Source organism: Cuculus canorus, chromosome 1, assembly GCF_017976375.1.
Source record: "Cuculus canorus isolate bCucCan1 chromosome 1, bCucCan1.pri, whole genome shotgun sequence".
In the NCBI taxonomy this organism is placed as follows: Eukaryota; Metazoa; Chordata; class Aves; order Cuculiformes; family Cuculidae; genus Cuculus; species Cuculus canorus.
Window position 1 is genome coordinate 202,452,860 of NC_071401.1, and position 26,770 is coordinate 202,479,629.

The 26,770-nt window shown below is 36.2% G+C and overlaps 1 protein-coding gene across 1 annotated transcript in view; it reads right to left on the bottom strand.

Moving 5' to 3' along the window:
• CELF2 (CUGBP Elav-like family member 2) overlaps positions 1–26,770 on the bottom strand; it is a 549,079-nt gene that overhangs the window by 433,369 nt on the left and 88,940 nt on the right. Inside the window, exons 2-3 of the mRNA XM_054084584.1 lie at positions 16,966–17,008; positions 16,197–16,224 (exon numbers count right to left, since the gene is read on the bottom strand). The gene's annotated coding sequence lies outside the window, so the exon portion shown is untranslated. The remainder of the gene's footprint in view (positions 1–16,196; positions 16,225–16,965; positions 17,009–26,770) is intronic.

Below are 26,770 nucleotides of genomic sequence, written 5' to 3' on the forward strand. Positions count from 1 at the left end.
CTTTTCAAAGAGTATAGTTTTGTTATTTTCCAGTTCTATTCCAGGCTATATGAAGACTAGTTACTAGTGGTAGGACTCTATAGTGTTGCTGTGTATTTGTTCAGCATCTTAGATAAATATAAACCTGTAAAAGACATGAACACAAATGGGGTCTGTTGCTCTTAGTACAATATATGATGGCTCAAACTGTGAAGACTACTTCACTTGAGACAAATTTTGTTCTTAATAAGTTAACAGGTCAAAATATGAGAGGTTTGAAAACCTCATGTGAATACCTTTTAGTCACAACCAGCTTAGCTTAAAAGATAGTCTATTAACAATAATGTCATTGTGCGGAGAACCGGACTGAGCATGAGCTCATATCTGTATGATATTGCTTTCAAAGATGCTCAGACTTGAAGGGTTTATAGAAACTGTCTGTATATGTAGGTGCATACATTTGAGCGTGCATTTATTTATTTATATTAAAAATGGAAGTGTATGGAAAAATGGTCTCCTGGTATACTGAATAATTTATGTCTTCCTTGTCTTCTCCTAGTTCCCTTCACGCTAATGACTGGTTTAAGGCTGATGTACATCAATTTACAATGTAACAATGTAGCTTTGGATTGCTTTCAAGTTGAGATTGCTTTAAAAAGAAATAAGAAAACATGTAGAGCTTCATGACTATCTGTGACAGGATTCATACCAGGGCTTGGACAGACTGTACAGTAATAGTTGTGAATTCTCTCTCGTTTTATTGGACTCACCTTTTAAAAACTGCATTGATTTAAAAGAAAAAAGTAAGAAAAATATTTTTAGTACTTTCTTTTACAGAAGAACTTCTCAGAAGCTCACTGTTGTATTCACCTTAATTCCTTGGTAACTTCTACCTGGTTTCTATCTATATCATCAACATTTTTGTGCCCCTTATTCTGAATGCCAAGTATTAAAATTCTTCCTGGGTGTTTAATGCAGCTAAAATTATGATGATTCTAATACCAAGTGTGAAAGCTTTTTAGCACCCAAGCTACCTCTTCGTAATCCTTACAAAATTCACCTGATGAATTCTGTTGACCATGCGCCTCTTTTGCTATTTTGGTGTCAAAGCTTCTAAATCCATTTGATGTGGCACCTGGAAGTTATGTCTTTACTGTCTCTTCACAAATGTAAGATAAAAACCTTCTCTAGTTCAACTAATAAAAGGCAGAAATATAACTCATCATTTAAAGGCTCATCTTTGTTATATAAAATGCTAACTGAGTTCATTTATATCAACTCAGATGTATTACATTTACAGTGATTTTATGGACCGTAGTAACTTACTTAATTTATTGTGTCTTTGATATTGTACGATGAGAACACTAGAAGTCATACTTATTGCTTGGAGCTAACCTTAATCTCTGAAAATGGCTGGAAATCTAATATTGTTCATTTCAATGATTATAGGGTAAAGAATGTAGTTTTTAGGCTCATTTAATTCACCTGGCTTTCAGTAAAGAGGTCTGGCAAGGTGTCACTGCTTCTACAACAAAAGACTAAAGGATGTGTGTTACTTTCAGCCGGGTAATGTGAATGCCGTGGCAATCCTGTGCGAGACTGCAACGAGTCCTGTAACAGAGATGAGTCTCTGCATCTTTAGCACAGTAACATTTTGACTCCATTTAACCTATTTTCTTTTCACACAGAAAGGAAAATGTCAGATTGCAAACCTGCTGCTGGAAGAAAAAAAACTGCATAGGCCTAGAGAAGTCACTATATGTCTTGGTTTAAAAAGTGTTCCATTTATTAAGCACATCTTATACCTAAAGAGAAAATTAATTCCCTCTCCTCTTTCTGCCATTGCCTTTGCGGTTGCGTGATGCACATTTTAGTTCATCAATCCGCCCCTCATCCCCTGAGAACCCAGGATAGTAGTGATTAATATCACTGGAGTTTTTCTGATACTCTGCATACTGTGCTGAGGAGGACTGATGGAAGGCACAGTAGTCTGAACTGTTTTATGTAAAGAAAGGTTAAGTGAAAGAGAAGACACATAACTGTCTCCTTATAGTAGTGAAGAGGTAATTCAATACTAAGAGTGCTGAGCTACAGTATTGCCTTGTTGTCATTAAGGATTTTTTATATGACAGGAAAATTGCCTTCTAAGCTGGGGCAGTGGAGAATATCAAGCTATCATTGCCAGTCTCAAGTTTTGTACCATCTTTGGACTGTTGTGGGAGAGCAAGAATGCTCTTCCAGTGAGCTGACCATTCTCTCAGTCATTATTTTTCCCCATGCGAGGGCAGTGACAGTCTGTAACAACACTGTAAAGCTTAAAAAGCAGATAATGTGTTCTATCTGTTCTGTAATACTCAATTGGTGAGGAATGCTCTTCTCAGTTCTACCTAAAAAATTATGGCATGGGTGTAATGTTTCCTATTCCACAGACATGACAATAAGAAATTCACCAACTTCAAAAGGAGCTTTTGAAGCCAAATTTTCAGCCGATGCAAATCTGGTATGAGACACTTCAATGAAACGTGGCAGTTTATACCACCTAAGGATCTCGCCTTTCTCAAAAGTGAATCTCTTCAGGGTTATGTAACTGTTATCCAGTTGTGTTTATTGCCAACGACAAAACTGAAGTTATCTCTACATTACTGTATCTGAAGATCTGAACAGAAAAGGATGACTAACCACAGATCTGCATAACTGAAGGAGACAGAAATCAGAAGAAATGAAACATAAGTGGAAAAGAAAAAACCCCTAAACTAAAAACCTTGCTGAAATGAAATTTTAAGTACACCTTGCATATTGTTGTATTTAAGTAGTGACAACATTCAGCATTTTCATGATTTTCACAAATTAGCAGGGCTCCAAACACGAGCTACATCTTGATGGTAATGTCAGTTAGTGGAAAGTTTTTTTTTTCCATTCATAGGTAAATAGAAAATTGGGTAAATTGATGTTTGATGAATTCAAGAATAATTTATGATTTTCAGTGACAGATTTGAAATAGACAAAATAGCACAGATTTTTGGAGAACAGTGAGTTTACCGAAAAGAACATGCCAAAATGAATATGTAAGAACATTGATATAATTGAAGTTTAAGGGCTAAACATTGTGTTTGGTGAAGAGGTGTTACACTTTAATTCAAATCTGATTAATAAAACATTTTTGCAAGTGGAAGATCCTGACTGTCATGGGATCTCCTGGCTACTATGAATCCAGGTTGCAACCCAAGCAGCGAGCCCAGGCTACAGAAGTGCTTTGGGACATCTGAGGAAAGCTGTCATGAAATCTCATATTGGTATTCCTAAAAGTACATTGGCAGCAATAAGAAAATACAGGCCTGCTTCTGAATATGACAGAAAAGGCCAAGATACTTGATGCCTTTTTTGTCTTAGATTTCACTGGTAACCTTCAGGAACTCTAGGTCCTTGAGACCACAGGGAATGTCTGAAGCAAGGAAGGTTTACTCTTGGTTGGAGAGGATCAGGATAGGGAATATTTAAATAAACTGGACACACACAAGTCTGTTGGAAGTTGATGGGATAAATAATTCTGGAAATCACTCTGAAACACGTGAAGGACAAGTAGGTGATTTGGAGTGGTCAGTAAGGAATTACAAGAGGGAAATCATGCTTAACTAACCAGAAAGCCTTCTCCAGTGAAATGACTAGCCCAGTGGGTGAGGAAAGAGCAATGGATGTTGTTTATCTCAACTTCAGTAGGGCTTTTGGCTCTATATCCCATAACATCCCCATAAACAAGCTTTATTTTATCATATCCTGTTTACTTCCTTCTTGCTAGTGTTTTATTATCTCAAAGATTTTTGTATTGCAGAATGTCCAATACGAAATCTGTGTGACTAATTCAAGGTTTCAAAACCCCTGATGCTGAAATACAGTAACATTCCTCTTTAAAAGGACACGGATCAGTACCAACCAACTTCTCTGATAGACAGCATCAATGAAAATTATAAAGAAGCTAATGAAGTTTAGGATGACAATAACAGTTCATGTATAATTGCAAACTGTAGAAAGCAAAAGACTTGATACAAGCTTAATTTGTTAGAACATGTTTTGCAGCCATAGCAAATTTGCTAGTCAAATTTAGTCAAAGTTAAATTAGGCATGTATCTTGATTCTTGGTTAAAATTCTTCAGCTGCATCGTTCTAAACTGGTATAAGTAGTAATAATAAAAAGTCAGTACAAGCTGAAGGCTACAGCTTATATCCCATTATAAATTACACTTCAGATTTTCTAAACTAATTGTTAAATTTAGACTTAGCAATTAGTGCTGCACAACATTTACCAACAGAATTAAATGTATCACTTACTATCAAGATGACATTTCAAGCTCAATTACATTTTCATATGTCCCAGACTGGTAGCTCTGATGCATTCTAAGAAAATAAAACCTTGAAATGGGCCAACTGCAAATTGTTGTGACAAGATTCATAATAGGAAATCTTCTTTTTTCTGTTTCTATTTTGAATACAAATGCAATCTCATCTGAACATTGAAATATTATCTCATATTGGTGGAAATAAAATGCAAATAGTTACTTTACACAGTTCCACCATTTGAGAATTGTATCGAGCAACTTTACAGATTCCAGGAGTCCTTATTAGCAAGTACATGAACACTGCCAGGAGATGCTACCTGGTGTTGCTTTTTAGTGTTATAGGATAGGAATATGAGAACTTCAAAAGATATATTCAATGAACAGCCAAACCTACAGAGGAATTCACAGCTGGATTTCATGTTGTGTTTACTTAGCCGAATCAACCCTTAGGATAACACCAAAAATTCAAAGTCACTTACTCCTGATAACCCATTCAGAATCACAGAGTTGAACTAAATTCACTTGCTTTCTAAACTTAAATAGTCAAAGATCTTGAAGTTGCAGTAAAATGAGCCAGTTTCACTTTCATCCAACTGTATCTATGTGCATAATAGTTTCACAACGGAAAAGAGACCTCTGTGGCTGCTGTTTAGATATAGACTCCTATGCTCATCAGATGTCTAACAGTATTCTGACCTGTACCCTTTAAGCTGACTTTTGAAACAAAGTAGAACATGGAGGGAAGTGTTTGATGTCAGTCTGGAAAAAGAACAGAACTGTAGTTTAAACAAAGGTATAAAATTCAATTCTTCTTTTGATGAGAGACTGGAGGAATTTGAGATTATCGTTAACCCTAACCTCTTTCATGGTAAAGGACAATGAGTAATAATATTTGTCCTAGGATTTGTCTACGTGTTCTTTTCATTGTCTAACATCCCCCTCTTTCTCTTGGTTGTATCAAGACAATTTCCATGCCTGTGGCTCTAAAGTTAGCATTCATCAATACCTCTACTTTCCCCAACTCCAGTTCCCTATTGAAAAAGGAATATCTGCTTTGAAAGCTTTGGCATTCTCTTCCAAATCCTTTGCTGTCTTTAAAAAACTGTTCTCTCACAATGAAAAGCTGTATGACCTTATAGATAACATCTTTTCCCTTTCTTTTTATCTTTTTGTTGTTATACCTATGACCCTGGGCTTTTCCAGGATATGAACCCTGGGAGCACATTTTCAGCAAGAGGGATGGGATATTCCTAAAATTCAATCACTTAAAATGCCATCTAAGTACCCAAATGCCATGTGTGCACTCGAAATCATAAAAGTACTGATGGCAATTCACATTTGATGTCTTATTTTCATATTAAAAGATTATTCAGGAGAAAAGTTCTGTACCGCATGTTCAAAATTTATTTCATTTTTTTGCTATTGCGTAACACAAGCTTTTTCTCCTGTGTAAATAGTAAATGAATAGTGCATGCAATATAAGTACAATAAAAATAAAAATACAATACAATGGAAAACTCATTGACTGCTACTCTGAGATGTCTTGTGAAATGTGATTGAATTACACTGGGTTCTGGTCAGCCCTTGATAATTTGACCAGATGAAGGGGCTTGACATGATAACCTTTGGAGTGTTCGTCTGATCTAACTTCAGACATGCACAGTGTCAGTATCTAAACCCCAACTAATTTCCTTAGGAAAACTTCGTATACTAGGGAAAGTAGACAACATTCGAATGTAATTTGTATGGAGCAGTGTGTTACAGGAGATTAATCATGCCTGCCTTACAAAAAAATATTTTATTTGTGTCTTTAAAGAGAATTGAGGATGAATACCCCAAAGGCCTATACTTTTTCTGACAAATGCCTCCAAGATTTTTAAAAAGAACCAAATTTCCAAGGAGGAATGCAGATTTAAAAAAAAGATAGAGGAGGTCTGTCAGGTGTTGTGACTAAACAGCACTTGCAAGTATTAAAGGAGCAAATGGAATGTTGTAGTTTTTGAAGGGCATCAGAGGTTTGCCTCTGCACAGAGGTCAGTGTTTTCCTGAAACTTAACTAGTTACCTAAGTTAGAAGTTTAATCTCTTAGAATCGTACGTAGTTAAAGAAAAGACTGTTTCAGAAGGTGGTTAGGGCCACGAACTTTGATATAAAAACTAAATGTTGTTAGATTAACCCTCTCTCTGGAAAACCCTTACTGTGGACTGTCTGAAGAACATTTTGGCATAATTTGAGAACTAGTTCAAATTAGATGTCTATTCTTGCCTGAAATGTATGGTGCAAACACCCCACTGGTTTTGCCATGAGTAGAGGCTGTTTGTTATTACTGAGGCCTTCCCGTCTAGGAGTCTATAAAATACACATTCGTAGTCTAATTGTAATCAATCTCTTGGAGCATGGATGATGCTTTGTCAAAGTCAGGCTGTCTAGGAGAAAGGACCTGCACCTCTCCATACACAATACTACAGTTACCTGCATATTCTAGACTGTTCATCTTATGAAATATTAATAATATTATTCCTTTATCATTTGCACCCTACAGAGAGGCAAACCAGAGCTTCGATGGAGGCAGCCTTGCACGCAAACCAGAAAAGTATAGTCCTGCCATATAGAATATGTGATGGAGACAACCGAGTGAATGGACAACATTCTGCTATAAAGGAAGGTGAAATCCAACAGAACTTGTTGTAAAACTACTTGCTTGCTCTTCTACAAAATACGCATTAGGGATTTCAGCCCAGCATCCCCACCAAGCAGTAAATACTGTTTGAATATTGCAAGTTTGTCAGAAGATTTTTAAGACTTCAAAACTGCAAGCAGCAAAGGATCCATACATCTGTAGGGAAATTGTGGTGGATAATTGCACTCTGAGTATCTTATTTCTACCTCTGAATTTGTCAGGCTTCATATTCCATTGCCTGGATCTTGTTATATCTTTTTCTGCTAAATTAAAGAGTCAATTGCTATAAAAAATACTTCCCTTTGCAAGTATTAGACTCTGATCAAGCCAGTTAACTTCTCCTTATTAAGTTAAATAGCTTGAGATTCTCTCTCTTTAATTAATGTACATGCTCATTCTATGTACTAAGCACCTGTTACAGCAATTCAAATCAACGAAAAACCCTGCAACAGTATTGACTTTCATACTATGAAAATAAGGTAGAGTAAAAATAAAAGAAATATCTCCAGAATCCATACTCTCTTGTTTTGAATAGCAGAGAAAGAAAACATATGTTATGTAGTAGAAATCACAATGGTGGCAATAAATTTCATGGGAAAATTTACTGTTTAGACAAAAGAAAGGAAAGTCAAAGTTACAGGTGGACAACACAGAGAAAAAACAAAATTATTTTCTATTAATAAATATTCTCGTCCAACTTAATACACAATTCTACACCAAGGAGTAAAATATCCTTAAGAACCGTGTCTTGGGTTTTTTTTTTGTTTGTTTTTTCTTTTTTTTTTTTTTTCCAATCTGGTTGTCAAATATGCACATTAAGAAAAAGCTGAAAATAGAGGAATGATTCAGTGAACTGCAAGTCTGGAATGCCTTCAAGGTCTTTTGATGGATAGATACACGGAGCTTACAGCCACAAAACTAAAATTAACGCCCTAAGAGTAGTGGAACTGAATGTATCCCTGAGTTATTCAAGCCAGAATAGATGAACAGATAGAAATATGTAGCTCCCATTGTCCTTGTGACATTATTCATATTTTTCATAGTGTTGGTTTACAGAGCAACAATGTATTTTCTTAAAATCATAAAATCAGTCCAGGTGGATTTTAGTTATAATCAGTCAAATGTTGCTTGGCATGAAGATTTGAGTTGCATGTTTTATTTTGAGTTTTATAAGTTTTTGTTGTTTTTTTTTAATTTGTGCCTGTTGTCACTAAAATGAATCAAGAGAGTGCCTGGGTTACTAAGAGAGAGTGCAAATCAGAGACAAACAATTTTATGTGAAGAGCACATCATCACAGAATGAGAACACGTGCTGGAATCTCAGCAGGTTGACCAATGTCAAGCGCAGGTTTTCCAATGGCTGCATTCAGAAATCTCAGAAATCAGTAGAAGTCTCTGGTAAGTGCTGGTTTGAGGGTTTGGCTATTGGAAATGGCCATGAAAAAGTAAGGAACAAAACAAACTCAAACCTCAAACATCTGGATTCATTTAATGTCTTATAAATGAGAATGTACAAACAACATAGTGAGTTAGGACACAGCAAATGGCTCATAATCCATCAAAATTCTGAGCCAGCTGAATTCTGGCATTCATGAACAGCATAGCGCTCCTTGATAAAGTTTTCCAGTGGCTTAGTGTATGTTTGGATCAATAGCAAACCCACATTTTAACCTGGATAACATGTTGGCATTATGGTAATAACAAGCCTGTACGAGTGTCTGGGCAGTGATTTGGCTCGTGGAAAGGCTGGTAGTGAGCAGCCTCAAATGGCTGACCTCGTTTTGACATGCACATTACAAGCTATCATCAAATTTTATTGTAACTAAGTGCCAGGATTCCAACAAGCTGTTCTGAGGTTGTTTGTTTGGAGTCCAAAATGAATAACTTTGGTATGGCTAATTTCCTACACTTTCACATATTTTCAAGCAACTAACATGATTTGTAGGGAATTTAAAACCATACACAGCTGATCACACACATTGGACTTCCTCCATTATGTCAAGCAGAGTGATTTGTCTCGAGAGAAAATGTAGGACAAGGTTTGCAAGGCAGATGCTGGTATTCCAAAGAGAGACTTACAGGGAATTTCATGGGTTCATTCTTACTCAGTATTTGATTTAAGCCCTTTTCTACATCAAGCACTGATCACAAAAAAAAAAAAAATATTTTAAAATTTGCTCATCTTTTTTTCAATTATTTAGACTCGTTGTTATTGTTCCTGGATGGGAAGAACAGTGACATTAGCATGTAACATAACACTTGAAACTTCTGTTGGAGAAAAATAGGAATCTAAGTAATGCACCTAGGAGCTTTATCTAGACATTCTGTGACTGGGAAGAAAACACACAGCTATGCGATTTTAACTCTACAGAATATCAAGAGTGTATCCTTACTGAAACTTTGAAAAAGACCGGATGAAATCTGACTCCCACTAGTCTGGCTTGAAAAACACATCAATATTCAAAGTACTGTATTGCATTTAGCAAGGCAAGTTAAATTGTGTTCAATATAAACTTTATGAAGCTGCTACTCCATAGTATTAGCTACTTCCAGAGACTGGTGTAAAAAGATGGTGTTAATACTTTTATTATACAAGGACCTGATATTAAACATCTCAAGTAGCAGTAGATGTAAATGTATGGGCAAATGAATCAAACTCAAAGGGCCATATTTGGCTCTGGATTTAGATTTTAAATCTTGCAAATATAGAAGTAATTCAATTAGATATGTAAGTTCCCATCACTGCCAGAATGAGGCAGTCAGTAGTGCTGGTGGGTCTCATGTGGGTGCAATAGCTTTTTAGGTACCCACAAGTGCATTAAAAGTGTATACCTAAAAGCAGAATCTTAGTCTTACATTGAATCCTAACCAAAAGTTTACCCCAAAACAGATGGCACCATTTGCCTTAGTCTTTTCAGTGGGCACACATAAGAATAGGAATAATAATAAAACTATCGTGCATATAGTTATGTTTGGGAACGTGGGATGTGTCTACTCTGTAAAATTGATTTCTAGTCAGTAGCAAACCACTGGATAGAAGCAGCTGTTGTCAAACAAGATTAGCCTCAACACAGATCTCAGTTTTTCTGTTTAAAGTACTGTCTGAACTGCAATGTTTCTGTTGTGGCTGTTTTGCTAAACCTGAACCACCCAGATATTACATAGTGTTTGTCAGGTTTGGGTCCATCCTATGTCTTTGTCGTATGCACATCATATGTCCATGAGCCTGTGTTCACAAAGATCTGCAGTAACAAAAATATAACAAGTGACAATAGGCAGAGGAGAGGTTAACTTCAGTAGATGTTTTGGTCAAAATCTGTGTTGCATTGGTGGCCGGAGTTTGGCCTTATGAAAATAATAAAATTCCTATCTAATAAGCTATATTAAGAAGAAAAAAAAATTGTCAAGTAAGCATCCCACTCATAGATCGTGGTTTATCTATGATATTGTAGAGTTGAAAAAATACAGTCTAGTCTTATTAAAGATTTGCTATGCGGCTGAGAGCTTGCAAGTATCTCAAGCAGGAAAAGATGGAAAGCTCCACTGGTCTCAAATAAGTCGTTTTTCCTTTTCTAATCAAATATCTTCATAGTGAAGAACTAGAAAGGCATCATTCAGCAGGCAGTGTTGTCACGAAAGCATCAAACGTGGCACTTCACTGTTAATGTAACATTAAATATTAAAAATGTTTATTACCTGTTATTCTTCTGTTAATTGTTTTGTGTAGAGAAAAATAGAAGTTGCTGCCTTAATGCACAAAAAAAATCACAATGTGCATTCATAGTTGAGAGCAAAGGGTTGGGGCTATGAAAATTATGTAAATAATGAATTCCAGTGAAAGAACTTTCAAACCCTTAGGGTCTTCAAACAACATTAATTCAAGAAATTAGATACAAAATTTAACTTTTTCATGCTAATAATGATTTCATAAGGAAAAACTCATTAGTAAAGGTGACAAATATGAAGTTCTATTGAACATTTAAATTCAGGAATCTTAGTATGTGCCCCTGGGATATATTTACACAGCCAATGACTCTCTGATGTTATTAAGTAATTTATTTGAGAAAATCTCCATTCATGAGTTTACATAAGAACAATATCAGGTTTACAAAGGCTTGTGTTGTCAGTTTAGCAAATACCTAATTCACAATGACTTTTGCTTAAGATTTTCATTAGGTTGTTCAATATTGCTTGATCATTTAATGTCAGCTTCATAAGATCATGATTTCCCCTATAAGAAAAGAGGAAATTAAAGAGAGAAATAAATTTAAAAAAATGAACTAAACTTAAATTTAAATCAGCTTTGCCACAAAAGAGAGGACAGCACTGTCACCACTTGTGATTACATTTTGGGTACAAACTATCGACATTTGGCAGAAAAAGTGGTTTTGCTGTAATATAGTTCTATGCCAGCATCACCAAAAATAATCTGGAATATTGCATATGATTCACTTGTTCGAGGCTGATCTGAGATGTGACAGTATCAATTTCTGGCAGTATTATTTAGAGCGGACATCAATTAGATAGGCAGAGAAATGAAAACATCTTAGGTCTCTTGATATCTATGCCTGTTTGTGCTGTAGTGTGTGGCCTCCAGCCAGTGTTGGAGGCAATGTGCAAATATAACTAAAAATGACAATTCCTGCATCAAGGACCAGAGTAGATATGACAGAGAGATCTAGCACAAGATCTTTTGATGATGAAAACAGGGCTGGTCAAAATTGTCAACAGAATTTTTGTCTTCTTACAGAAAATGCTGGTTCATCAATACAGAACTATTTAGCAGGAAATATGCTGATTTTGCTCAGCTTTTCTAATGAAATACAGACAAGCCTTGAAATCTCCATTTTCTCCTGGTTAGATCGTGCGCCATCATTCCTCAGAGACCTTCTTCATACCCAGGCTCCATCACAGGGCTATGTTGGAGGAGGTTTGATTCAATAAGCGCTTGAAATCACAGCTGATTCCTGTTACAACCTCCCTCCAGTGCTTTTTCTCCTCCTCAGGATGGTTCGTACTCTCCCATCTCCATGTTTCCTGCACTCAGATGTCTTTCCACCTTTGTCTCTCCTACTCATTCAGGCTAAAACTGCGACAGATCCCCCTTTCTGTTTCTATGGGAGGAATTCAATCTCTACTCCAAGGCTTGTCTCTGTGCCTTCCCATATACATCATTGCGCATGTCCTAAGATAGCTGAAACTTAAAGGATAATATACCTATGTATTAAATCTTTTGCTCTGTGGCAGCGTGTAACCCTGGCCTACATGTAACTTTAGGCCAAATAAAGTACTCAAATCAAAGCCAATCTTACAGCAACTACTAAATTGTGTCACACCTGACTGCAGTACGAGCTGCCTGGAGGGTCTGATTGAGACAAGAGCAGCCAGAAGTCTTTTTCCGTGCAACATCTCCCATGAGAAATGAAAATACTATTTACAAATAAAACATGCATAATAATGCAATGACTATCTTGCCCGGAACCTATCTTTCCACAAACCTAGATGAGTATTTAATCTTTCACTTTTGTTCTTTACTGAATATGTATATAATGAGAGGGGACAGGAGCAGGTGGACAAGATGAAGCTCTGTCATGTTTACTAATACATGGAGCACTCAGTGGTAAAGGCATTTGTGCAGTGGTTCTCTGACAAAGTGGTTGTCTGATGTTTTAAGGACTTCTGAAATGCAGGAAGACTTTAATCTGTACAAAAATAAGTTCCATTAGTAAGCATGGTAGTCACAGGACGGGGAGTGGGTACTCTAAGAGAAATCACAAAGCCAGGAAAGTAATAATCTTAGAAAGAACTTTCTTGTAAGGTAGGAGCTCTCAGGAGGAAATCACAAAGTCCTCATTGGAAAACTGAGAATATACAAAATGAGGAATTACACAAAATTAGACAAGATTCATAAGCAAAGAATGGTGATGTTATTCAATAATACCCCAAAATTTTGATATCATACATATTACAAGCCTCGTCTTATGCCCTATACTGAGGTATTAGAGGTTCATATTCTGGTCTCAGATCTACCTCCCAGCATATTCCTCTGCATCTTGTACTCCTCTGGCAGCGTACCTCCAGAAAGCCACAACAAAAAGGGAAAATGATGTGGTAGAGGAAGGAATAAGTACAAAATCCGGAGTAGTGATAAACCTAGATATGCAAAATAGCATCAGTAACAGACACTTGGAAGCACTTGAGCCCGTGACTGGAGGAGGATACAAAGAGGCATAGAGATTTCTGATGTTAAAACTATGACATTGTTTTACTGTATCAGTATTAAGGTATAATTTGGCTGAGTAAGGGAGTGAAAGCAGTCAAGGATGATTTCCCTATACAGACATAAAAGATAAGAGTGGTTTGGCAGTACAGTCTTCTGAAGGAAGTGAATAAGGGGAAATGCCTGGAGGTAAAGAAGTTTTAGTATAGGTAATGCTTAGAACTAGGTTACCATTTACCAAGAAGAATTACCATCCCCATGATTAACTGCCTGAGTGCTGAAAAATAAAAGCAGAAAGAAGGAAACAGATGGAATGGGTTAATATTTTTATAATAAGAGCCATCCGCAAATTCAGGAGCTTTATTTTTATTTCTCCAGAAATACAATTGAAGATTTTCCTATTATAGCTTTACATGAGACTGAAGTCTGCAGCACAAACAGAAGTAGAAGTACTAATTTTGTGGAAGTTGTGAGAGCAGAGGAGAAGAGTTTATTCTGCATACTGGCACAGCATGTGGGCCCCCCGTAGGGATTGCAGGAAAAGATAAAGACTCGTGATTTCCTTCCTTTTTCCAAGACTAAAGGTTGACTGTTTATGGTACTGGTGGTATTTTCTACCTTCCTACTGATGTGAATCAGCAGACATTTACTACTAAGTCTTTTTGATGGATCTTTCTTAAGTTTGAGTTGGATGCTATGCTTGTGGGGGAACGTACTCATATTTGTAAGTGACAGAGTCCTTAAGCTATTCCAACGAGACTGTAAAGAGCTTATCCTTAGTTTCAAAATGATAGTTTCAAAATGACTTCACTGATTCAAGTGAAGGACACTGGGACATAGTGCCTGGCACTATGTCCAAAACAAGTCTCTCATTATAAGGAAGAACCTGGCTACTCGGTAAAACCAAGACTGATTATGTATGAAGGAGGACTTTGTTTCCATTTTTCCTTGTTTCACAGAAGAGAGTGCCAAGGGAACTGAATCCTCCCTGTGAAACTGTTGGGAGTTTTTTATAGTGTTTTTCCAAACGACACTGAGGCAATCACATGACAAAGAGGAAGCAGCACAATTCCTTCTAATGAAATAAAGCCGCAGAAAGAGGAAGATGGAGCAGTTTGGCAGTAAACATTGGATTGGGTTCATAGGTAGCCTGAAGGACAGTATCCTTAACCTTTCAAAGTGCCTGGATCTGCTCCTGAAGTCCTGAGTTAACGCTTCAGTGTTATTTGTTCCTCAAATCATATGAGAAAATTCACCACTCAGGTCCTCATGTTCCCAGGGAAAGGCTTTTCCTACACCCTTCACAGTTGTGGGTTGCTGAGAAAATATGTCTTGACACCCTGTAACCTTGTCCAATTCCTTTATATGCCACTGTGAATCATCTCTTCAGCAACCTTCTAGTTGAAGGCTGTTGATGAAGAAACAACATTATAATTGAATCTTTCACAGCAGTACATTTTACTGTTTGATACAAAATGCGATCGTACAATATATAGTTAGAGAATTGTGTCAAACTGATTTCTTAATAGTTGCATGTAGTGTTTCTCTGCTGTTTGAAAGCAGTCTTGAAAATTGCCCAGGAAGAATTATTGCTAAGGAATGATAAAGAAAATGTGTTTCTTACAGATGAGACAGGCAGGTCTTCTGTAAAATTGCTGTAGATTCAGCTAAAACAAAACCATCAGATGCACAGAACTGTGATATGCATCTACATGTTATCTTTCCTAAGTAAATTGCCAATTGCTTAACAGGTGAACGTACACAATCAGGATCACATCTGTTCTAAACTACTTGAAATTTCACTTTTACTATATTGTACTCATTTTACAGTCCTAAACCTGATATTGTTTATCTTCAGAGTTTAACAAAGTCTGGCTTTGCAAGATTGCTTCTATTTGAGGGAGAAAGTCGTTAATATGGGCCAAGGATATTTTATTACAACCTTGATTCTTTCTTTAGAATTATATATACATATGCTCATTTCCAGAATTTGAAAGGCTAAGAATAAGAGACATTATTTTTTTCTCAAAAGTTTGCGGCTCCTGTATTTTACTCAAAAAAATTCTTTGTTAATGCTGCTTCTTAGAAACAGAATTTCACTATATTGAAGAAATAGATAATATAGGAAAAAAATATTCCTCAGAACACTTCTTTCCGATACATATTTTCCAACAGCCCAATAAAAAGTGCTAAAACTTGAAACAGAATCAAGCCCAGAAAGTAAGGGCCTGCAGGCTGTAATGTAGTGATTTGGAAACTCAATGTGAAAGAAATTGTCTTTATCCATTGGATGAAGTTATCAAATATTTTTCATCCTGAATGTTGTTAGACCATTTTCCCTTATTGGAGTGATGGATGGATGGATGGATGGATTAATGAATTGATCCATCTATCTGTCTGTCTATCTGTACACGCACACGTATATATACGCACAATCCCCTCTACACAGAGTGCTGGGGCTTCCGTGCAAAGTAGGGAAGAACAAAGACTTACAGTGGCACATGCCTACAAAAATATGATAGTACCCATGTTGGTATAGTGCATTATTTAAGGAGGTCAATTATGATTTATAGCAGCACATAAATAAGACAAAGCCTGTTTAACATAGCTCAGCATTAAATACATCCTGCATTAATTATCTCCTAAGTCTGTTCCGTTTGTTATCTAACAAAGTATCCTCCATTATTATTTTTATCCAGTTCATTTCTTGATTCTATCTGTCCTTTCAAAATTAGCTTGTCTAATCAGAAACCATTTTTGCTGGTAGTTCATTTCACATAAAAGGAGGAATTTTTGTTTACTGAGAAAGTAATTGGATTATAATTTTGAAAAGAAAGGAATACGAATTATAATAAATTATTTCTTAAAAAATACATGGGAGCATGAAAACCAGCAAACCCAAAGCAAATTGAAAACTCTAATGAATGAAAAAGCTATAAATAGCACATGAAACTGGAAAGAAAAATCTATCATTGTAACTTACCTATTCCTTGTTATTCGGTTGAAAACAGCTGAATAGTTAAGGAAAGAAGAAAAGATTTATGTATTTACTAAATGATGGTCAAGTAAATATTTATATTAGCCATCATTTTTCTCATACTTTTTCAGCTTTTGTAAACAGTAATTAAGAATTTTTATAATAGACAGGAAAATTATGATTTAACCACAGGTTGGGAGTCCACAATTCCATTTCTGTTACTGATTAAATTATATTGATAAATTTTGCATGATTGCAGGTAGACTATACTAAAAATGCATGCGTTATCTTGTTGCAAGATTCAGTGTGTGCTTAAAGGAAGAAGAGAAAATGCATAAATTGTGTTCAAAACTCTAAGCCACATGCTTTGAATGTTCATGCAACTGATCAAGCTCATATTTTACTGCTAACCAGTATTTCAATTCACATAAAACTCTAGGATTTATTATTTATCTTTTTTTTTTTTACCAATTAAATAATATTTTATTGAGAATCCTGGAGATTTTTAAGCTAAAGCAAGGAGAAAAACCCCAAGCATTAAATATCTGAGAAAGAAATGAAAGAAACTATGACAATTGCCTAAGAGAAAACAAAACACATCAAAAAGAATGTGCAAAATTAATGTAAATAATATTATAGAGATATGAAACAAGATCTCATAACTATATCATAACATTATATGTTATAAATTTATTATAATCTTATATTATATAGAGCAGAAAAGGAGAATAATTTATAAGAAACTCTGAAGTCCTAGGGAAAACTTGACCCTTACCTGTTCAGTTGATTAACACCTTGAGCTCTTTCTATTTGTAGACCTAACAAAGAGAAATTCAAAATGAAATTAAATACACTAAATTATGTGACAGATGTGGTTATAGACTTAAATTGATTTAACCTGATTTTATTTATCTCAAAATCATTCAGGTTTTCCTTGTTGTCAAACTGTATTTATGATAACAGTTCAGGCTTTGATCCTGAAATTACACATTTGGGGCCTGAAGTAATAAAGATTTGGGATTAAAAGGATCCATTTCTTATCTACGTACCAAGGAGGTTGTTTACAGCACAGTTTATTCAGCGCATATACTCAAATTTAGTGCATGGAGATTGATAAAGGTAGTCACTGAATGCCGTATTGCTTTAGTGTAGAGAAGAAAGCAAAATGCATCTGACTCAGCAAAGATAGGAGTTAAATGCCAGATTATTCACATGAGTGTGTCAGTAAGAGGAATTTCATGCATGACAAATGTTCAGGATAGAAATCATTAACAGTTCCATAAAGCACATTGCTAAAGCATATGTATAGTATTACACGCAAATTCTCTACGACTTCAAAAGGTCTATTTGCATGCTCAAAATCAGGCTTATATGTGGATAAGATAAAAACATCAGTCAGTTTCTTAATACTCTCTCAATATGTCTACTCTAAATTTAGAAAGCAAAAATTTAACATGCTATGTTAAAAACCATGACACTCAAAAAGGCATCATAAAATGACCAGACTGAATTTTATTTCTTTTGGTCACTAGTGTGTTTGTAGCTACTGAGAACCATATCTACAGCCCAAGTACAAAACAGATCTTGTCTATCCAAGCTGCATGGAAAGAAAATTATTGATACACTGAGCAGTATGTTCTGTGACAATCCCTGTGGTGACTGGGTCAGTGCCTCATTGCAGAAAAAAGATATTATCTCACCTGAGAAATTAAGTGTTAATTAAATTAAAGCTGATCCAATGGCTACTTAGGAAGATTATTACTTCCATAATGTAGGAAATGCATAGTATTTGGATGGAAGCAGCACGGAAAATCAGTGTTGTGCTGTCATTACAATATAATTGAAAAAGATGGAACAGATCCTCCTAGAAGTTATACTAAGGCAAATGGAGGACAAGAAGGTGATTCGAAGCAGCTGGCATATCTTCACCAAGGGCAAGTCCTGCCTGACCAACCGCATGGCTCACAAAATGAAATCAAATATGTCCTCATTAATGTTCTCAAGCAGCTTATTCCCTTTGATTTTAATAGTTTGATTTCTATCTGGGATCTTGGCCTTATAACAATTTAATCCTGTCAAGCTAACTTTCGACAAGTGTTTCATCTTCTATCCCTACTGCTCAAGTTCCATTCATATTTGGTCTGGACACCCATCACAGGAAGCATTTAGGTAAAAGATAAATATGTACTAGGAATGAAAGCAATTCCTGCTCATCCCACATAAGCTGCTGGGAAGTGAGATGGTGAGCTTTCTGATGTTGTCTCTTTGAGTTGTTTCCTTTCCCAAACCGGATTGTTTTGCCCATAACTTGAAGATTGAAGAGCGAAATCTCATTAAGATTGGTATACGGAGGTAGGTTTACAAGCCATGCATGTATGAATGACTTAGTTTAAATATCTGAGAAATAGATGGCTTTTCAAATATCTGGCTGACAGTCTTAAGTTCGGAAATACAAACTAAGATGTACTCTAAATTCGATACTCAGAAATAAATCTGTCAGCAAAATGATGTTATGAAGAAATGAATCTACATTCTGGAAAGACTGCTTTTTAAAAACTGTTCTGATCTTCCCATGACTCTGCGACATAAGTTTATCCCTGACGTTCTGGTGGATTTGGATCTAATGCATGTGTTCTCAGTTGGCACCTCTGAAAATCTGATTTGCATGAAGCGGTGCTTGCATAGGGTGTTTAAAAGATTTGTCAACAGGAGGAATATTACTGCTGAAGGAATATTCAAAAGGCTTAGACTTCCATGCAGTCTATTGCTTAAAATCAGACTTATATGCTCATAAAACCAAAGCATATCTTTCCAGTGTTTATTTGCACTAGCAACTAGGTGGTACTATTTTCTAATTTTGTTTGGTTATGTATCTGCGATAGTGTGCTCTATACATTATCTGCCCCTGCTGGTTTCTGAACCTTCTCAATGCTACATAACTACACACATGCCGAGAAGGCGAGGGAAATAGAAGTTGCCCTTGATATTTGCTGGCAGCCCTCAGGTTTGTCCTTAATCCTAGGAGAAAAAAACCCCAAAACAATGCTATTTTCTAATGATTTTATATTTTCCACTGGTATCTCCTAGGTCGTTATTTGATAATTCATCTGAAAGATAAAGAATTCCCTTATTAAATGAAGCTCTAAACAGTTAATTGTAGGCCTGCATCCTATCATAAGACCACACTGGCCTTGACTGGATATTGAAAACAGCAGAGAAAAGGATTTATTTATTTATTTATTAATTCAAGGTTAGAGCATTAATACAAAAGTCAACGCAGGCTTTTACTATGAAGATGTGAAGCAATCAAAAGATGCTGTTTTTTACACTGAAGCAGTTGCTAATGTGCAGCACACAGACAAAATACAGAAGAACAAAAGAGACAAAATCTTTGCAAATTAAGCTTCTTTTTCATTAACTTTGTCACGTATGAGCTCAGGTGGGTTTGAACTTCACAGTCATTGTAGTGCATTCAAAAAATAATAATGCAAAAATTTTCCATGAATTCAGTAGAGTCCCTGTTGTATTAGTAACTGAGCTCTCCAGTGGCCAAAATAATATCTGTAAATTCCCATGAATTTTAACCCAAAACATGGCAGCCTGCCATGATTAAAAGCTTTAAGTTCTCAAAGAGCAAAACGATTAAGGCAGGACTGTAGTCTTGAGTGGCACCTCACTGATTTCATTTGCCAGTATTGTTATTTTCCAAGGTAATATTTGATTTACAAGAAAAATGCTTTTAAGTCACACAGTAAGTCTTACAATGTATCCACAAGTATAAAATCCTCAAATTGCCTTCATTTGTCAAATGCTAAAGCCCTACCTGAGACTATTCAGTGGCAGAGTACGAATCTAATGATGGCAGTAAGAAGGAGGGAGGTTAGATTTATAGAGGTTTTAGAGGCTAAACCTCTTGCTTCTCCTCCCTTGTCCCCCTCCTGACTCCCTTTAATTCAGTACTTTGACCACAGAAATGCAGTTAAGCTTCAGTATATGGCACAGATGGCTCATAAGTCCAGTCACCATGATTTTATTGAAACCTCTTCGTGTTAGTAATTTGAATTGATTTTAAATTCCAAGTTATTAGTAAAGGTGATGAAATACTGAGCTTTTATGTTAACCCAACTTTCCCTTTATGCTTCACTTTTCCACTCAAACTGTCATGTTTTTTCTCTTACAATATAGTTGCCTTCATTTTATTTTTTACTGCACATAATCAAGGTTAAAACACAGAGGTTGAAGACATTGTTGGATGGAAATAATAATGAATGAAACCTGGATTATAAATAAATGTGAACAAAACTTTGTGATTAGATGATTAGCCAATCTAGTGCCATGTATTTTTGCTTATCTATTATAAATGCAAGTTATCAAATATTATCAGTGAAGAAAATCTTGTCTGGTCATACATAGACTATGATCATGAAACTATCATAGTGCATGTCAGACTAAGTCAGTGTTGTGCGACAGCTATAGTGGGTTTTTTTGAGGGTGCAAAAATCTGATTGCCCTGGGTAAGCTTAAAAGCTAACTTCATTTTGCAAAGAACCTAGCTCAAGTACAGTCAAGGTTCTGTCTGCCATTTGTTTCAAGAATCTGGATCAGATCCTTAAATCAGAGCCAAATGTGAATAAAAGCAGTAAATTCTTAGGCAATAAATCCTCAGTGATCTGCATTACTCAAAGACGGGACCTGCTGGAACATCTTGGTGACATTCTTTTTGCTTCCTTCTCCTCATGTGCAACATATTGCAGTAATCAATTAACATGATGGAATATTTCTGCACCGAGACCTTCTTGTTACTCCCATATGGTCAGAATTTGATCTTAATAGCTCAGTTTTGTTTTTTAGAAGCTGAACTAATCTTGTTCTTATGGAAAAATTTCAGAGGGGTTTAGTGGTTTTCGGCCTCTTGGTACTGGATTTAAATATTTTGGAGAAGTCTGGTATTCAGAGAGGACTGAGCATCACCTGCTTGCATCTAAACCACCAAACTGGAAAAGCAGAAATAGAGGTGCCCAGTTTCATCAGTTGCATTTAAAAACATGGACTGTATTTTACATCTTTGGAACAAACATATAAAGCAAGTTGTTGATGTCTTCACCTTGTTTAAATAATTTATCCTTGCCCATCTCATCACATCACTTTTATAACTCAAAAGACTTTGATTCCACTGTAATAAAGCAGGAAATTGTGGCATATAACCTGAGTAATACCTACTACACCTTGGTTCATATAAAGAAAGGACAGCAACAGAACCTGCATCTCCTTCTGCTTTCAGTTGTTCTCTAGTGGGAGACATGTCAAATTAACCTTCCATATGCCTTAATTTTTTCCCATAAGTTAAGAAAGTACGACACCATTCATACCATCCTTTCTAAATAGACACGGGGAGATGGAGAAACTGCTTGGTCCATGTGTATTCCAGCAGAGGGTGTCAGCACACTACCACACTCCCACAGTAAAAGAAAAGTTGCACAGTAGTACTTATGGCTTGTGTCTTCAAGGGAAGAACACACCGTACAGATGAATATGTCTGGGGGATAAGGTGGGAATTGGACTGGTGAAGTAATTTCCAAATCACTCCAGTGACCTTATTCAAACCACTCAATCTCCATCTCTCTTTCATCTGAAATATTTTTCTTCCATAATTACCATCAGCTGGTGACTACAAACCATTAGAATACTCCTGAGGGTAATCATCTATGAGAGTGAATTCCAAGATATCTGAAAATGGGAATCTCTGATTAACTAGTAATATCAGAACCATTAACTTCACCAATAACAGCAGCATATTCATCAACAGTGCAAAACAGGGTTATATTCTAGAGGAGATAAGGAGCCACACTATGGGAGGATGCATTACATTTGCAGTTTCCTGGCACTATGAACATGCTAAATGTCTCCCCCCTTTCCTCAGTCCAGTTTTACTACTTTGGTAGCAGAGTGTTCTTCAAAGTTTGAAATTCCTTTTTGCCTTTGATACCTTCTGAGACTTCCCTTATTCCTACTCTCTTGTCCCCCCACCTCCCCTTCTTTTTTTTTAAAGCAGCTGGGAAATTGCACATAGGCCAGCAAAACCTGCAGGGTATATATTTTCCCCTTTGAAAATATTTTGTAATCATCTGCTTGGAAGAAAAAGTAGAAAACTTTACAGCCTATTTTAAATTACTGCTGTGAAAGTATTTTAACACATTGTCAAACTTTAGACCTTTGTGATTCCAGGCTATATGGTTTTTTTGGATGTGAAGAAATATTTAAGCTAAAGAAGAAAGCACCGGGTAATAGGAATACTACTCCTAAATTATGCAAATAATGAAAAATTATTTGTACACAGAGCATGATCTCTTTAATGCACTTTTGTTTGCCCTCAGGAATTTAAACCAGAGGATTATGCAGGTCAAGAAGAACTTGAAGAACGAAAGCCATTTGTGATCAAGCTCTCAATATGGGTTTACATTAGTAAAAATGTTTGAATAACGTTTTTATAATAGTAATCTAAGTAGCTTACATTAACTTCTCTAGTAACCAAGGCCAAGCATCATTTTCATGCATTATTTCAGAAGACATTAATTATTTAAAATATGCAAAATATGGAAGCAGTCCTGGAACATTTTACTGTTGAGAGGAAAGAAGTTGGAAATGGTGCCAGGAATTTTAGGTGCAGAATGCTATCTCTCTTCTCAAAAATCAGGAATTTTTCAATGAATTAGGGAATTAAATATTTTCACTCAAAACTATTGTCAATAATAATTCCTTACTGCTACCTCAGTAGATTTAAGTGTTTGAGATTCTTGACAGAACCCCATCTGTCATAAATAGACCTAGACTGGGGTCCTTGAACTTATTCAGGCATCTAAGTCACAGTAGGATCAGTAGATACTCAGTGCTAAGTCTATTTGAGGAAGCAGAACTTGTGCGCATTTACCTGTCAAGCAATTGACAGCCAAGAACTGGGGTCAATTATTTCATGTCACATTATATTAACTGGTGTCCTCTTGAAAGTTTCTGGAAACCTTCCACAATCCTGTAACAAAAACTATCCAGAAGGTACTATGTGCAGTGGGCATATTGTCTGTAAGGGTGGACAGCATATAAATAATACCCGCCTAGAGATGTCAGTGCATCCTGGTGATAACTCTCCAGTTATCTGGCAAGCAACCATTCAAAAACCTGAGAAAATTTTGGATGTGTTTCCTCACCTGTGAGTAGCTTCCTCTATAACTTCTTATAACATACTCTCCTCACCTGTTCCTACAGGAGGTGACATGCTTCTCTTAGCAGGATTCTCAGCTAGTAGTTAACTAGCATAAAATGAAGAAATTTGGAAAAAAAAAATCCAGGGTGGTCAAAATGTCCAAAGCATTACATGAATATCATTAGGATTATTTTATGAATCAGTGTAGAGAGAATACAATCCCTGCAGTTAGAAGAACAATTGTCCTTAAAACTCCCTCACTTTTTGGTTAGTGTGGTAGGGACTATAGACTAAAATACATTAATCACTGAGCTTTCTGCTATCAAAAGAAGCTGATTTCCCCTATGGGAGTGGAAAGCTGCTACAAATAGATGAACCATACTCTGTGCTCCTTCATCTCTTCGCTGTTTGTGTAAGACTTAAGCAAGCCCTGGTAAATGAGCAACTTTCACGGAGTTCATTGTGAAAAATGTCTTCTGCCTATTGTCATCCTTCAATTATCTCACAGAATAAGGCCCAAACCTCACAAATATGTTTAGACAAATATGATAGTCAAGCTAGAAACATATTTGCTCTCCATAGTAATTTCACCCGTAATTAGTCCTAAAGGACTAATAGGCTTTATTAGGCCAATCCGCAATTCATATTAAATCATCAGGTAAATTTCCTGGAGGTTGATCTGCAGATGGTCTGACTGCATCCCATAAGGAGTTGTCTTCTGGGAAGGCAAATGTCACAGGCTGTGAAATACTACAAGTGTAGTATTTCTGCTGACAGATGAGCACATCTTAGATAGTTACCCAGATCCCTGTTTTTGGGAAGAGTGAGAGAGAGGAGCTGAAGGTAGCATCTACGTGAGAGGTTTTGCAGCAGACAAGTGAAACAGAGGGGATGACATTTGCAAGATGCAGTAGTAGCAGGAGAATACTTTTATATCTATATGTGGTCTATGGAAAGTATGGAGACCTTTGAGAGGAGAACAGGGTGTGCAGCGTTGATATGCTGGAGTTCTAAATGGTCTGTACTTTTGAATCTTTCCTGGTTAATAGAAAACCTTATAGTAAAATGTTATTCAAGAATATACTGGGCTGTAAGAGAAAAAGGAATTGTTTAGAACATTCCTTTTAATGAAATAAAATAACTGGGAAAGATGGAGAGTCTTTTGAGGAGGAGCAGCGTCTCTCAGAGTAGAATAGATTTAAAATCTGTTGTACTCGTATAACTCTGAAAATCCGTGATTGAAAACTCTAGCCTTGAGAAGTTACAATACATCATAAGAAAAAGGTGAGTCATCATGTAATGTTTCAATTATAGGGTTCTCTACAGTACACAGGTGGTGTAATAAGTAAGGTCACGGTCTTTCCGTCAGCAGCACCCCTGTTATTTCTGCAGTCACTAAGAATGGGAAACAATAATACTTATGACTGTGAAAAGACCAAAGTTCAGAGCAGATCGATCTAATGTTCTGAAAGGTAAACAGATACAGATTTGTTATGTAATTGGTGTTTGTACTGGCTGGTCTGTCTCTGTTTGGTGGTTGTCCAGACTATCGTGGGGATGATCAATATATGCAATAGTGGTTAATATATGCAATAGTGGTTAATAATGACATTTAAAATACCTCCTACCCATGCTGGATATGTTCCCAGCACGGCCACCTACCAAACCTGCTCGTTTATGCCCTGAAAGGGGAGTCTGAGGAGCTGATTCTGTTCCCAGCTTTGTCACCATCTAGCTGCACTCTGTGCTCATTAAGCTATTTCCCTCATCTTTCCACATCTGTATTCCATTTCCTCAGCTTTTTCCTCCACTTTTCTTTGTTTGTTTAGACTAAGCTCTTGCAAGCTTACACAAGCTCTCGTCTTTTTCTGCTGTTGTGGCTTTGGCCTGAGCATTAGTGTTCAGAGTCCTAGCTGGGTATCTCTATTAGGAAGAAAAATTGATGGCAAGTTCAGATGCTTCTTTCATTTCTTCAGCTCATGTATATCCATTACTAATAACATGCTGGTTTACACAACATAATAACCAATGTGATGTGTATTAGTGATGCGGTAGAGTATTTTCTGGCACAAAAATGGTACAAGAGTGGAACGATTGTGCTCCAATGGAATAGGAATGTGACTTTCAAGGACTCTAAAACAAGAGTACCTCCTAGAGAAAACATCTTCATGGTTAGAAACGTACAAATAAACTGAGAAAGAAAGTGCTAGATTGTTTTCATTTTCCCTTCCTGACTCAGTCTCCCTTATTTTGTTAAGCACTGATGAAATTCCAAAACCAAAATCACTAACAGCAGGGGAATAGCAATACTGATGCTACAGGGCTACAAGTTCACTTCAAGTATAAGTAACTCAACAAAGATCTCTGCAATGGTGGTTTAATCGATGAGTCTTGCAGCTACCTTGCCTAAGGGTTTTTTTTTTTTATCCAAGAAGGACAGACTTATAGTGTCAATAACCATCCATGCACCACGGTGATTTATTTTATCTTCTTTCTCTGAACTCTTTCTGCATCTGTTAACTCCAACACTGAACTTGCAAACTCTTTGAAATACAAGCAGTTCTTGTAGTTTCTTGATGGCACTTTCACAGTGAGCTTCTGGAACATGACTGCTCCATCTCTTTAGTGAACATGACATATGGAGAAACTACTCCCAAAAAGTGTCAGTAGGGCATGCAGCAACCTGAAGGAAAAAAATCCACACTGTCCTTTCTATTCTTTCATATTTAAAACTGTGAATACAAGACAAATAGTAATTTCAAATTCCGTGTACTATCTAATCTATTTCTAGCAAATGTAGTTGGCCTATTATTTCTAGGATATTTTCAATGTATTCAGATAAACCTTATTGCTCAAGTAACTTATTGAAAACACACACCTGATATGGATTGCTACTAAAGAACTTTAGCTTTTTAATTTCCTGATCTTATGCCTTAAAATTCTGAACCTCAATGTTGTATTAATGCAATTTTTTTTGCATTTTAATATTTTATCTTCATTTAAAATGCAGTGAAATAAGTCACTCTGATTTATACACTAATCTAAGAGCATTGTCAGATTCATTCAGTGTCCTCTTACCTCTAAGGCTCTTCTTTAGTGAGTTATTAAATGAGAGGGTACTTTTAATCACCTACTTAAAGCTAGCAGTGTATTTTGAGAGTTAATTACTATTATATCATAATTCAGAACAGAGGGAAAAAACCCATAATATTTTGTAATCATTGATCTTCCATATTCCCCGAGTCCAAAAAGTTCTTAATTATGCAGAAAGCTTGACATGGCTGTTACAACTATTTGGCACTGTCAGATTTTTTCAGTTACTCTTCCACTGCCTTGCTTGCTGCAGAAAGGAAGAAAGCCCTTTCATTCTATGAAAAATGCC